The sequence below is a fragment of the Berghia stephanieae genome, chromosome 13 (assembly GCF_034508935.2).
Source record: "Berghia stephanieae isolate SIO BIC M18660-M18661 chromosome 13, UCSD_Bste_1.3, whole genome shotgun sequence".
In the NCBI taxonomy this organism is placed as follows: domain Eukaryota; kingdom Metazoa; phylum Mollusca; class Gastropoda; order Nudibranchia; family Aeolidiidae; genus Berghia; species Berghia stephanieae.
Genome location: NC_088372.1, coordinates 11075528 through 11089009, shown reverse-complemented (window position 1 = coordinate 11089009; position 13482 = coordinate 11075528).

The following is a 13482-nucleotide window of genomic DNA, read 5'->3' as shown; positions in this document are numbered from 1 at the left end:
GTTTTTTAACCTATATTGACGATACAGAATGATTAAAACCGCCCAATATAGGTAATTAAATTTTTTGTTGAAAAGACCCAAACCGCCCCTTAACGTACCACTTTTGTTTATTTTTCTCTCTATCATATGTACTTCCATTTGATTATGATTTGATTGACATTATGTGTGGAGGCACTCCATCTTTGTTAGCATATTAATAATAATTCCACATATAATATTATGTTTATATAATTTAATGTGACAAATATATATATATATATATATATATATATATATATATATATATATATATATATATATATATATATACATATATAATATAAATGGGGTCACTCACTTATATTATACATCCACAAACAATCCAACCACCCACTCACGATAATAAAACAAATACCTACAATGATAGAACGACGGCTAAACAAGCTCTCTGCAAATGAAGACATATTCAATGAAACAAAACACGACTATGAAATGGCACTCCAACAGAGTGGACACACCTCAGCACTGAAATACAAAAATGTAATGCACGCCACAACACCAAAACAGAGCAGAAAAAGGAACAGAATATGGTTCAACCCGCCGTTCAACAACGCAATCACTTCAGGCCACATATAAGTGAGTGACCCCATTTATATTTTTATAGATGATACTGCTATTCTTGGCTTATTAAAAGATAAAGTTACCGAAAAGAATTATTTCAAACAAATAAATATATTCACCGATTGGTGTAAACAAAATCAGCTTGAATTAAATGTTGAAAAAACGTAAGAACAGGTGTTTGGTGTAAAAAATAAAAAAAGGCTTAAAGTGCTTGACGATCGGTAAAGATGATGTTGTAATTGTAACAAATTAAAAATGAAATGAATATGTTTATGTTTATGTTGTGTATATCGCACGTGTGAAAGAAAGAGAGAGAGAGAGAGAGAGAGAGAGAGAGAGACACAGAGAGAGAGAGAGAGAGAGAGAGAGAGAGAGAGAGAGAGAGAGAGAGAGAATTGACTATTTTTATTATTGAGGAATAACCTTTGATAGATCTCTCAACAAATTAATATAATATCTAAGAAAGTTGCCCAAAGATTATACATCCTAAGGAAATTGAGAACATTTCAAGTAGGGAAGAAAGCTATGTTAAGAGTTTATGACTAATTGATTAACAGTGTAATTGTTTTGGCTGCACCATATGGTTTGGCGGATGCTGATTTAAAGATAAATCAAAAATTTCAAAATCTATCAAAGAGGCATCAAAAATAGTAAACCATCCTCTTGATGGAGTAGAAAGAATTCATGGAAAAGCAATGGAAAGGAAAGTATTCCCAATTACCAACAATAAAAGACACATTTTATACCATGAATTTAGTCTTTTACCATCTGGGAGAAGGTTTTGTCAGATTAAATGTAGAACTAACAAGTATAAATCAACGTTCGTTCCATCAGCAATAAAATGTTGAATATTTCATATGGTACAGCAAAACCAAGGATTGATTCGTTGACTGATTAACTGATTAATTTATTTAATGTTAGATTAATTGACCAATTGATAATGATGATAATTGTTGGTGTCGAATTGCCACAATTGTAACAAATTGAAAACGAAATGAATATGTTTATGTTTATGTTGTGTATATCGCACGTGTGAAAGAGAGAGAGAGAGAGAGAGAGAGAGAGAGAGAGAGAGAGAGGGAGAGAGAGAGAGAGTGAGTGAGAGAGAGAGAGAGAGAGAGAAAATAAGTAGGAGTGAAACATCTGTTCAATGTTATAGTTATCATTTAACGTTATAACAAGTGTAACTAAATTACAAATTGCCATATTTATGGACATTAAAGATCTATTATTATTATTAATATTATTATTTTTATTATTATTATTATTATTATTATTATTATTATTATTATTATTATTATTATTATTATTATTATTATTATTATTATTATTATTAGCTCTAACCAACATTATCGAGCACTCTGGTACCTACAAATACCCACCAACACTCATATATATATATATATATATATATATATATATACATATATATATATAAATATATTCTCTCTCTCTCTCTCTCTCCCTCTCTCTCTCCCTCGCTCACTCTCTCTCTCTCTTTCTCTCTCTCTCACTTTATTTCACCCTCTCTCTATCTCTCTCTCTCTCTCTCTCTCTCTCTCTCCCTCTTCATCTTTCTCTATCACTCCCCCCCCCTCTTTCTCTATCTTAATTCTTTATTTTGTTTCCATTTTGTCTCCCCCTACCCTCTCCGCCTATCCCATTCGACGTGTTTCTTTCTTTTCCTCCTCTCTTTATTTTACTATACATACAATGCCTACATACACGGAAATACACACAGACTCACGGGGACATTTTAAAAATTCAAATAATTTGTTTTATAGTCAAGGGAAAATATGATGAAAGATAGATAGGTAGGTTATATGTTGAATCGTGTTGGATACAATTATGGTACGAAAAGTGCTCGACATGTAGCAATGGAGCGAATTATTATTTCAATATTTACCACAATGTTGGAGTCAGTCTACATCGATGTTTCAGTCCTTTTCAGCCGTCGTCAGGACTGTGTGTTACATGAGTTTTGTTTGTTGTGTGTTATTGCTTGTTGAAGTGATTCTGTAGGTTTGTAGTTGATTAATAAGTACTTCCGGCGATGTGGACAACTATTGTACATCTCATTTTTTGTGTTGACTGTGGCTTCATGGGGGTGTGTGATTATAGTATATATCTCTTCCAGGCCTAAGCTACATTGTTTTTATGATGGTGTGTATCCTGTTGCTTTAGATATAATTTTCCATGAAATGTTATGGTCTAGTTTGTTGTCTTTTAATTTCCAAATATGTTCGCTGAATTTTGTGGATGTTTTTTTGTTAGTGTTTCTAAATGTTGAGGTGTGGAGGTTGTATCTTGTCTTGCAATTATTTTCCGTTAGTCCTACATATTTTTCTTGCTTGTTTATTTTAGTTTTGGTGACTGTGGCTTGGTAAATTAAACTTGATTCTAAGCATTGTTTGTTTAGCGGGCAATGTTCCTTATTTCTGCAGTTGCATTTTCTGGTGGGTGGGTTTTGTTCTTGTCGGTGGTTTATTAATATTTTTTTTTTTGTGGCTTGAAATTATTTGTTCTATGTTGCGCATACACGAGTAGCTTATTTTTATGGTATTCCTGTTGATAATTTTATGTAGCTTGTGGTTTTTTGGAAAGTGTGTATCAATTAACTTCAGGAACTGCTGTCCAAATAAGGAACATTGCCCGCTAAACAAACAATGTTTAGAATCAAGTGATCACCGACCTGTCATTGTCATGCAAAAAATAAAACTCAAACAAATAAAGAAAAAGAACGTGGAACCAAAACTGCAATTAGATCTATTGAGAATTAACGATCAAATAAAAAATGATTACAAAGAATGCGTGAAAGAAAAAAGTGAAAACTTAACCTTAGATATATACGTAGGTGAGTAATGGAATCAAGTATCAAACTGCATCACATAATCTGCAAGAGAAACTGTTCCATCTGTGTAAAAACACGAACCAAAACAAAAGTGGAAGGATGACAAGATCTTGAAACTGATGAATGAAAGACGAAAACTAGAACGCAACAGCAATGAATATATAGAAGCTAATAAGATTATAAAACGTGAGTATAAGAGAGCAAAGGAAGATTATATTGAACATGAATGTCACAGAATTGAAAGAATAAAACAATCTAACACCAAACAATTCTACAATTCAACACAAGATCTAAGTGGAAAACGACCAGCCATGGCAAGAGAATGCGTTAAAGACGCACTTATCGACAATAACGAAATTTTGGAACGTTGGGCAATATACATTAAAAAAATCGTTACGCGGATGACAAAAGAGAGACGTGCTTGGATAAAGAAATCTCTACTGTGAACATGGGTCCCCAGATTGTGATAGAAGAAGTAGAAGCTGCTTGCAAGGAGATGAAAAAGGGGAAAGCGGTAGGCCAAGATAGTTTCTCAATAGAATTGATTGACGCCCTCGACGATCTGAGAATAGACAGTCTGACAAAGGCCTTTAATGCCATATAATATACGAAAAGGGTGAATTGCCTAATCTCTTAAGACAATCGGTATTCATTACCATACCCAAAAAAACAAGGAACTATTGACTGTGAAGCAACACAGAACAATCAGCATAATGAGCCAGGCAACAAAAATTATATTAAGAATACTTATGAAAAGAATGAGAAGATCTCTCCAGAGAAAAGTGACGAGCAGTTTGGTTTTGTTAAAGAAAGGGGTACGGTAAATGCAATCTTTACATTGAAAACAATAATGCAACGGTCAATCGAAGAACAAAAAATCACTTTATCTATGCTTCATTGGTTTTTTCAAAGCTTTTGAAACGCAATTCAAAATCTTAGAAAAGATCGGTGTTGACAGTAAAGACCTTCGACTTGTGAATAACTTATACTGGAATCAAACAGCATGTGTCAAACTTGATAATGAAACATCGGACTTCTTTTACATCGAGATGGGAGTAAGACAAGGTTGCGTCTTATCACCGGAGCTTTTAAACATATATAGTGAAATAATATTCAAAGAAATTGAAAATATGAAAGGCGTCGTCGTTGGAGGACAGAATATGTATAGCATAAGATACGCAGACGATGGTGCTGTGATGGCATACTTTTCAGAACACGTGCAGAAAATTTTAGATATACTGATGTGCAAAAATGAAGAGATAGGCCTGAAACTAAATGTTAAGAAAACCGAATACATGGTGGTCTCAAATAATGACAACAACACGATCTTCCACTTGTCGAGACCATCAAAACAAGTAAAGAAATTTAAATATTTAGGCATTATTACCCATGACGCACTGACATAGAGGATATAAAACAAAGAATAGCAATAGCAAAAACCGTGTTCCATAAAATGAGACGAGTCGAGTTGTGTCAAACAACAACCTAAAGTTGAAGACCAGAATGAAAGTAGTAAAAACATAATAAGTACCCTTTTATACGGTTGTGAAACGTGTACGCTTGACAAAGAATGTACGAGGAGGTTAGAGGCATTTGAGATGTGGATGTATCGAAGAATGTTGAGGGTATCATGGACAGACAAGTATACGAACGAGGAAGTGTTGGAAATGTGAGAAAGGAAAGAATGTTGGTCGATACCATCAGAAAGAGGCAGTTACGGTTTCTGGGACATGTGTGGGGAAGAGACGGAATAGAAAAGTTGGTAACATCTGGGATACTAACGAAAGAGTGAAAATGGAAAGCCTTCGTATGGGAACAAAACAGACAATGGACGTTTCGGGTACAAACCCTTCGTCAGCACAACAATACACAAATAAACGTGGAAAACAAATAAAATATAATGAAAAATAACTTGTATCGTCTGTACTCAATGGTGGTTGCAGTATGAATGAAATGTTAATTCAGAAAAGTGAGTGGAGCAGGCACTTATGTTGGTAACAACAAGATATGAAGTGAGTAGAAAAGTGCCAGAAGACAATAGAGAATAAAAAATTTTTCGCGGCGGTGGTGGGGTTTGAACCTGCGACCTTATTGGTACGACAACTCCGCCTGGCAGGTGAGAGCGTGGCTCTACCGTGTGAGCTATCCACGAACACAAAAATATTCGTTTCAAACCCAAAGTCATTTCTAGATCCCTCTCTCACCCACTTCTTGAGACCGCCGATTCGTTCACCACCATCGCGAAGTAATTTTGACCAGCAGTTAAGCTTAATAGCCAATATTCTCATCACAAACATATAACATAGAAACGATTGAGACATTGAGTATGCTCCGGTGTATGGGGTGAATTTTTAATTCAGAAAAGTGAGTGGAGCAGGCACTTATGTTGGTAACAACAAGATATGAAGTGAGTAGAAAAGTGCCAGAAGTGCCAGAAAATTTTTTTTTATTCTCTATTGTCTTCTGGCACTTTTCTACTCACTTCATATCTTGTTGTTACCAACACAAGTGCCTGCTCCACTCACTTTTCTGAATTAAAAATTCACCCCATACACCGGAGCATACTCAATGTCTCAATCGTTTCTATGTTATATGTTTGTGATGAGAATATTGGCTATTAAGCTTAACTGCTGGTCAAAATTACATCGCGATGGTGGTGAACGAATCGGCGGTCTCAAGAAGTGGGTGAGAGAGGGATCTAGAAATGACTTTGGGTTTGAAACGAATATTTTTGTGTTCGTGGATAGCTCACACGGTAGAGCCACGCTCTCACCTGCCAGGCGGAGTTGTCGTACCAATAAGGTCGCAGGTTCAAACCCCACCACCGCCGCGAAAAATTTTTTATTCTCTATTGTCTTCTGGCACTTTTCTACTCACTTCATATCTTGTTGTTACCAACATAAGTGCCTGCTCCACTCACTTTTCTGAATTAAAAATTCACCCCATACACCGGAGCATACTCAATGTCTCAATCGTTTCTATGTTATATGTTTGTGATGAGAATATTGGCTATTAAGCTTAACTGCTGGTCAAAATTACTTCGCGATGGTGGTGAACGAATCGGCGGTCTCAAGAAGTGGGTGAGAGAGGGATCTAGAAATGACTTTGGGTTTGAAACGAATATTTTTGTGTTCGTGGATAGCTCACACGGTAGAGCCACGCTCTCACCTGCCAGGCGGAGTTGTCGTACCAATAAGGTCGCAGGTTCAAACCCCACCACCGCCGCAAAAAAAAATTTTATTCTCTATTGTCTTCTGGCACTTTTCTACTCACTTCATATCTTGTTGTTACCAACATTAGTGCCTGCTCCACTCACTTTTCTGAATTAAAAATTCACCCCATACACCGGAGCATACTCAATGTCTCAATCGTTTCTATGTTATATGTTTGTGATGAGAATATTGGCTATTAAGCTTAACTGCTGGTCAAAATTACTTCGCGATGGTGGTGAACGAATCGGCGGTCTCAAGAAGTGGGTGAAAGAGGGATCTAGAAATGACTTTGGGTTTGAAACGAATATTTTTGTGTTCGTGGATAGCTCACACGGTAGAGCCACGCTCTCACCTGCCAGGCGGAGTTGTCGTACCAATAAGGTCGCAGGTTCAAACCCCACCACCGCCGCGAAAAATTTTTTATTCTCTATTGTCTTCTGGCACTTTTCTACTCACTTCATATCTTGTTGAATGAAATGTTAGCGTGGCGTGGGTAGAGGATAGCGTGCCCCAGGGGGGGTGATCTAATTGATAAGGAAAGGTCAGCGTCAGGGAACAGAACTTTCCAGACTATAATGGAAGATAAAAGACATATTGGTAGTAGTAGTAGTAGTTAGTAGTAGTAGTAGTAGTAGTAGTAGTAGTAGTAGTAGTAGTAGTAGTAGCAGTAGTAGTAGTTGTAGTAGTAGTAGTAGTAGTAGTTGTAGTAGTAGTAGTAGTAGTAGTAGTAGTATTAGTACTAGTAGTAGTAGTAGTAGTAGTAGTAGTAGTAGTAGTAGTAGTAGTAGTAGTAGTAGTAGTATAGTAGTGGAACAGTAGGGGGCGGTGGAGGGGGCGAGGTGAAAGGGTCACGGCGGAGGTGGGGGGGGGGGGGTTGTTGGATGAGTGAAGGTCGAATCTTCGCGAAGGAACGATGCGATAGTAAAGTGGAATACACCGATAAATAGATAGATGGATAGACAGATAGATAGGTAGATAGACAGAAAAGAGGGAGAGAAGGGAGAGAGAGAGAGAGAAAAAAAATTAAGGGGGGGGTTTGGTTTGAGGCGGACCGGTAGAGAGGGGGAATTAGATAGAAGGGGGGGGGGGGAGGGAGAAAGAGAGAGCGAGGGGGGGGGGGACAAAGAAAGAAAGAAAGAAAGAGAGAAAGGGGGGAGGGGAGGTGAGAGAGGGCGAGTAAACAGCCGAGTGATAGCTGGGTCTATATGTATATTAATGGATAAAAAAGTGGATGATTGGACACAATGAGAGATAGCTAGGAAGGTAGATGACTATGAATCGGTGGATAATCAGTAGATAGATAGCTAGCTAGCTAGCTAGCTAGATAGATAGATAGATAGATAGATAGATAGATAGATAGATAGATAGATAGATAGATAGGTAGGTAGGTAGGTAGAGTTGTAGTTTTAGAAGTATGAACAGTAGTAGTAGTAGTGGTAGTAGTAGTAGTAGTAGTAGTAGTAGTAGTAGTAGTAGTAGTAGTAGTAGTAGTAGTAGTAGTAGTAGTAGTAGTAGTAGTAGTAGTAGTAGCAGTACTAGTAGTAGTAGTAGTAGTAGTAGTAGTAGTAGTAGTAGTAGTAGTAGTAGTAGTAGCAGCAGCAGCAGTAGCTGTAGTGGCAGAAGTGAGAGCAGCAGTGGTGATGAATATGGGTGACGTTGACATCTAGTGGTGGTCAATCCTGGTGTATTTTACGCTTGAAGTATCACTTCAAAGATGATGAACGTGACTATGACTCTAACCGTGACCCTGAGGATCCGTTTGCCGCTTTCTCACGACGTAAAAGAAACTGGACTCCTAGTCCTGGCAAGTCCCCTACACTCGACCTGTTTATCCAGACTTGTCTTAGACAGATCGAGGCACTACGACCCACACCTATCAAGAGGTCTAACCTCACCCGTCTTGAATGGGCTGCCGTACGATCACTTAGATCACGTCGTGATATAATGATCAAAGCGGCTGATAAAGGAGGGGCCGTAGTTCTTTTGGGACGCTGAGCTCTATAGAGCTGAGGGCCACAGGCAATTGAGTGTACAGATATTTTATGAGAAAGTGACTTCGGACCCAACACTTGCTAACAACACCAGAGTCCACCAGACAATCCAGTCTTTGGTATCGCAGGGAGAATTACCTAGTAGAGCAGAGGTCCTTAAACACGACCCCAGCGACCTAGGTAATCCATGTTTTTACATGCTCCCTAAGATACACAAGATCCGGGAATTGTCTGATACTCCACCTGGAAGGCCGATTGTGTCGGCTATCTCGTGCCCCACTGAAAAGGTATCGCAGTTCCTCGATGCGGTATTTCAACGTATAGTTCCCACCCTGCCATCGTATATCAAGGACACTAACCATGCTCTTGGTGTCATTGACGAAATTCGATTCCAGGATGAACGTCTACGGCTGATTTTCACCATGGATGTGAAGGCACTGTACACATCCATACCGCATCCTGACGGACTGCGTGCCATCAGGCATTTCGTCGACCGTCATCCATTACCAGAGATTTCCAGCATTGTGAGGCTCACCGAACTTGTGCTCACACTCAACACTTTTGAGTTCAATGATGTATTTTTCCATCAGATCTCAGGTGTTGCGATGGGCACCAAGATGGGTCCCTCATATGCTAACCTCTTCATGGGCTACCTTGAGGAAACCTTCTTCCATCAGTACAGTGGACCTGCCCCCGAGCTGTTCAAAAGGTACATTGACGACTGTTTCGGCATTACGTCATTGACCCACAGCCAGTTGAAAGGGTTCATCCTAGCGATGGACTCCTTCCACCCGTCCATCGAGTACACTTATGAGATTTCAACCTCTGAGGTGAACTTTTTGGACATCAAGGCTGTATTGACCAGCACGGGAGTACGGACCACTGTACACTACAAGGAAACGGACAGTCACAGCTACCTACTCTATCGGTCATCCCATCCGGTGAAGTGCAAAGACTCCATCCCATTCAGTCAGATACTCCGCTTGCGGAGACTCTGTCTGGAAGATGATGAATTTGCGCTTCAACGTGATCGCATGCTCGATTTTTTTAGGGCACGGGAATATCACGAAAGGGTTTTGCTTAAGGCTGTCCGGAAAGCCAGCCTCGTGTCGAGAGAAGCAGCAATGAGGCCTCGCAATGCCAGGAAGCAGGAGACACAGCGTCCCATTTTAGTCCTCACGCATCACCCCCATGCCGATCAAGTGAGGAACATCCTATTGCAGAACTATGGGATCCTCCAGGCGGGCGAAGACACCCACAGAGTTTTCTCAGAACCCCCGTTGGTAGCATATCGACGGGATCGTAACCTGAGGGATCTCCTTGTCGGAAGCCGCCTGGAATCCATACCCAGGGATGGACCTAAAGCCAGATCGTGTATGCGACCCCGATGCAAGACTTGTGGGCACCTGTGGGAGTATGACAGAGTCAGCTTTCCAGACAAGATTTGGGACATCAGGCGGCCGTTTACTTGCACTGATCGTAATCTAGTCTATGCGATTACGTGCTCCCTGTGTGAGATTGCTTACGTTGGTGAGACCGGAAAGAGGCTGGGTGACAGATTCGTGCAGCACTTGCGTGACATATCGAACTGTGCAGACACAACAGTGGCCAGACACTTCAATCTGCCAGACCACTGCGATGTACAGTGTGTGCGTGTGTGTGTGCTCAGTTTTTGCCATTCGGACACTTCCGCCAGTCGACGTAGGAAAACTCACCTGATCAAGTTGTTGGGAACGCTGACTCCACGCGGATTCAACACCAGGATTGACCACCACTAGATGTCAACGTCTCCCATATTCATCACCACTGCTGCTCTCACTTCTGCCACTACAGCTACTGCTGCTGCTACTACTACTACTACTCTCTACTACTACTACTATCTACTAATACTACTACTACTACTACTACTACTACTACTACTACTACTACTACTACTACTACTACTACTACTACTACTACTACTACCTACTACTACTACTACTACTACTACTACTACTACTACTACTACTACTACTACTACTAACTACTACCACTACTACTACTACTACTACTACTACTCTCATACTACTAAAACTACAACTCTACCTACCTACCTACCTACCTACCTATCTATCTATCCTATCTATCATCTACCCATCATACTATCTATCTGTAGCCATCTATCACTATTTATCCATCCGATTCAATATATCTACTCCTAGCTATCTCTCATGTTTCCCAATCATCCACTTTTTTTATCCATTACATATCATATGACCCAGCTATCACTCGCTGTTTACTCGCCTCTCTCACCTCCCCTCCCCCCTTTCTCTCTTTCTTTCTCTTTCTTTGTCCCCCCACTCTCTCTCGTTCCCTCCCTTCCCCCCCCCCCCCTCTGAATTTTCTCTTACCGTCCCCTCCACCCCCCTCCTCTTCCCCTCCCCTTATTTTTTATCTCCTTCTATCCTTCTATCCCTCTATCTTTTATCTATGTATTCACTTTACTATCGCATACGGTTCCTTCGCGAAGATTCGACCTTCGCTCATCCAACAACCCCCCCCCCCCCCACCTCCGCCGTGACCCTTTCACCTCGCCCCCTCCACCGCCCCCTACTGTTCCACTACTACTACTACTACTACTACTACTACTACTACTACTACTACTACTACTACTACTACTACTACAACTACTACTAATACTACTACTACAATTACTACTACTGCTACTACTACTACTACTACTACTACTACTACTACTACTACTACTACTACTACTACTACTACTACCACTACTACTACTACTACCAATATGTCTTTTATCTTCCATTATAGTCTGGAAAGTTCTGTTCCCTGACGCTGACCTTTGCTTATCAATTAGATCACCCCCCCCCCCCTGGGGCACGCTATCCTCTACCCACGCCACGCTAACATTTCATTCATACTGCAACCACCATTGAGTACAGACGATACAAGTTATTTTTCATTATATTTTATTTGTTTTCCACGTTTATTTGTGTATTGTTGTGCTGACGAAGGGTTTGTACCCGAAACGTCCATTGTCTGTTTTGTTCCCATACGAAGCCTTTCCATTTTCACTCTTTCGTTAGTATTTTACGATCACCGGCTTCAGGCAGCCCTTACCGTTTTCTAACATCTGGGATGATTGAAGGAAAGAGAGCTAGAGGAAGACAACGAATGACATATCTAAATACGCTAAGAATGACCAAAAATGATTTTAAAAACAACACATATTTCATGCCCACAACAGAGTATCGTGATTCGTAGAGACATCTGTTCGGCACGTCCTCAAGACTACAAGCCACGATGGATGATGTGTATGCTTTTTTGTTCCTCATTACGCCTATTTGCTGTCAAGGCCGTGTGAGTGATAAACTGAAAACGGAAAAAGCTGCAAATCCACCATCCATCCCCATCTTATCTTTCTTTCTGAATCCTAAACCAGAAACTTTATTTGGGCAGAAGTAGCCTTTACCAAATTTATTATGGAGAGGAATCTTCCAATAATCGCCATTATTCCACCCCTTCCATTGGAAAACCCAATCATTTCTTAGTAAATACGTATCTGTGGAATAATACCTTAATGCGTTGAATAAAAAAAATATCAACGATTACAAAATATTTACGTGCATTTTATTCGTTTAAAATATGGTGTCAAAGACGATTGGCGATTAAAAATAATCTTCTTGAGCGCATGCATATAAATCCTATTTTTTTTTTCAAATTCATTTTTGGTCAAGTTGTCATTCAAGCAGTTGTAGAAAAAATACAAATTGCGAATCGATTATACCACATGAATCCACAACCATAAAAATTCACAACCAATTGGATTCAATAGTCTGATGTCACGCCGCCCATCAACGGCGGCCATCGTGGTTCTAAACAAAGAAAATCGGTACTTTTTATTCGTCATGCTTGCTCGAACTTTTCATATGTCTTGTGATCAGCATATGTAAAAGTCAAAACATGATCAGATTTATAATGTTTTTTCTCTCTGGATACACTTTTATGCTCGTCGGAGAAATATTTCATAAGGGTGTCCGCCATTGTTCCGATAGTTTAGAGCCAGTTACTAAGTTACCATGCGTAATTACGAGGGAAGTGACGTTACACTGTTGAAGCGTATTACTCATTCTATTCTAAGTGGGAGTTAATATAATCAAAACAATCTCACTCACACATGGCTTGAACATATTTACAATTAATAAATAGGCTACCTTCAATTTCATTGTGCCTTCATTGATTTACACAGCTAATACACATTATGAAAACAAAAGTATCCAAAATTGAAAGAAACGTGTACAAAACAACAACAACAACAACAACAACAACAACAACAACAACACCAACAACGACAAAATATCTAGCATGTCAAGACAGTCAAATTAATTTAGGAACAAATGCCAAACAAATTACTGGACAATCTGGAATGGTCTCAGTAAATGCCAAAATTTTAGAAGCATCACATTTACTATTAAATGCCCGTAAAATTGGATACCAATCTTGAATTTACTTATCCCATTTCCAAGGTTAGTGTCCAGACATGACTCTTTCTTTCCTTTAAAGACCATTTAAAAAAAAAATGGCAATAAAAGTACCAAATTGGCATCCTTATTTCATCTGGGATTCCCTTTGACAAGCTGTTTATCATCCCAAACTCTGTTTAACTTGAATGCATTGTAAAATGAGATATCTTTACAAATTATTAGTTATAAAATAGCCAAGAAAATTACTTTTGGTGGAATAACGGTATTCAATCAAGGATTTGAATTTATATTTTTTTTTTTATCGCGAAATAATTCACTTGCAAGCTCGTAAATTATTTGCCGCA